Raw genomic sequence first — 2,621 nt, 5'->3', positions numbered from 1 at the left:
CATTTCTAGTGTGTGTTTGTGTGACATACCCCACATTGTTAACATTTTTAGTGTGTGACATACCCTCACATTGTTAACATTTTTAGTGTGTGACATACCCCCACATTGTTAACATTTTTAGTGTGTGACATACCCCCACATTGTTAACATTTTTAGTGTGTGACATACTCTCACATTGTTAACATTTCTAGTGTGTGACATACCCTCACATTGCTAACATTTCTAGTGTGTGACATACCCTCACTTTGTTAAGATTCGGAGGAACTTGCGTAAAAACGACGAATCACGTACACTTTAATAATAGTGTTTAAAAAGAAACAAATCTTGACGACATGAAACCGGTTTAACTCGCATTTTAATTCTGTTTATAAAAAATTTAAGTAATCTAATTGTTTTTGTCACTTTTAAGAAAAACATCTTCAGCGACATGTTTAAAGAATATATTAAATTTTTATGATTAAAAAAACGTTTTTGAATGTGTTTTTATCCTTTCTACAATTCTGGGTTTCATATTAAATTTCTTGGATATTTTTCTGTACTAGAGTCGGTCAATTATTTGAATTTTTTTTGTCTTAGAGTCAGGAGTTAAGACAATTATTTATAAAAGTGATTTGGAAAAACAAATTTTCACAACGTATACTGCTGTCTCCTCTAGTTGTCGTGAAAACAAGTACTTAGATCATCTGCCGCAGACCAGCGTGATCGTATGTTTCCACAATGAAGCTTGGAGCGTCCTCTTGCGGACGGTTCACAGTATCCTGGATAGATCCCCTCCGCACTTACTCAAAGAGGTGATCCTGGTGGACGACTTCTCTGACCTACGTAAGTTAATACAAGTTCTGACAGTTTTATTTATCTCTTTACAACGTTTTCCCAAGTGGCTGAATAACAAAATTAAGCCTTTTTTTTCACCTCTTCTGTGCAAAACATGATATTGAAATGATTCTTACTTTGTGAATAAATTTATTCAAAATAAAATATGACATTGACGTACTAAACTCACGCGAGAGAAATATGGCAACATTAAAAAAATAGTTACTCAATTAAAATTTGGGTAATTGCTAATATTGTTCATTGTTCGCCATATTAATGACGTAGAACACTTTGGTCATTACGTAAATCATATAATTTTCAAACAATGTATCTTTATTTTAGTAGTGAATAACGATACCGCTAGGAAACCGTTCTCCTGTAGTAAACAATACATTTCGAAGTGACGTACAGAGCATTGACTTTTATTATAATGTGAATTTATTTACGTCTTTTTGTTTTCTTCATAATAATGTCAGTGAAGAAAAAAAAACTATTTTATCTTGTTTGTTTTCTTAATGTACGAATCAACTTTCAGTCATGAGGCCTATTCCAGTGATAATTTTGGTAATATAGTTGGAGATATTAGGCGTTGAAAATCACGCATTTCCCTCTTTCCATTGTACTTCCTTTTTCTTCGCTAGCTTCAAATGTAGCATTCAATTATCGCTAACGTGAAACATTCATTAGCCAATAAGGAGAATCCCCATCTCTTCTTATCCTGGGTCCCACTGCTGTTTTGTCGCTTCTAATGGAAATGCTGATACAGTGAATTTCTATTTCTACGGATCAACTGGAATCCAACAAGCTGTGATAAAAAGATTGTGTTAGGGATTGACTGAGATTGAAAGGACTTGTGCGTGTTTGTTATTTAAAGTTTATAATGAAGATAGTTTTCTTTTTTTGTCGTGATTTCAAATAGATTTATTCAATGTCTGCAGCCCCTAATCTAGGATTTTGTTTCATCTATTAAATGGCTGAGGTTGTTAAATTTTAAAAGAGATGTATAACCTATCTTTTAATATTAAATCAAAATAGATTATTGTTGTTGTTTTTTAAAAAAGTTTTATATAGCATTGCGTTGTTAGGAAATAATCTCGTCGACTAGCAGGAAACGATTGTTCGTAAGGCCTAATTTTCATCTTTTATGGCAATTTTCTGATGTGGGAATTGTGAAAAGAATAAAGAAAAAGGATTCTCGTAAGCACAAATCACATGAATAACACGAGTCTAATAAGAAAAATAATACAAAATACTGTAGGAAAACTTGGTGCGGTAGTTTACGTGTTTTATGGAGCACGATGTAACCGTACCTTTTTTTTTTTTTTTGGTGAAAACTCTGTCTTTCGTAAGTTGTTTACTTAAAATAGCTAAAATTGGGAAAATAAAAGGAAATTATTTCACGAAACGCTTCGCTGGATAAAACAGACGCACATTATTATTTTCGAGAACATAACTTCACTGGTAGTTGGTTTCAGTTTGACAAGTTTGAATTTTTTTCTTTTGCATTCTTTTGGCCCCCTTTTTTCATTTCCTTTTATGAATACATCACAATGTTGAATTATTTTTTTTTTACAAATATTAAGTTAGTTTAATACAAAAATTTGTCATCCAGTTGCAGCGAACCAAAAAAAAAGTATATTCTTATCCTTATAGTATTTTGGCACTTGTGTATAAAGTTAAAATCAGAAATAATATTCAACTTTAAACTGGTACACAATTAAAAACATTTTATTTAGGCCTATCTACGGCCTTCAAAAAGTTGACAGCTCTACGTGTTTCGAGGATAGCGTTGTAACGTCGAAACATGT

General features: G+C 32.2%; 1 pseudogene; it reads left to right on the top strand.

The window, feature by feature from the left end:
• The window catches only part of LOC106471248, a 43,069-nt pseudogene that overhangs the window by 11,559 nt on the left and 28,889 nt on the right, over window positions 1-2,621 (top strand).

The sequence above is a fragment of the Limulus polyphemus genome, unplaced genomic scaffold (assembly GCF_000517525.1).
Source record: "Limulus polyphemus unplaced genomic scaffold, Limulus_polyphemus-2.1.2 Scaffold4492, whole genome shotgun sequence".
NCBI lineage: Eukaryota > Metazoa > Arthropoda > Merostomata > Xiphosura > Limulidae > Limulus > Limulus polyphemus.
The sequence above is the reverse complement of the archived record's forward strand: the minus strand, read 5'-3'. Positions and strand labels throughout refer to the sequence as shown.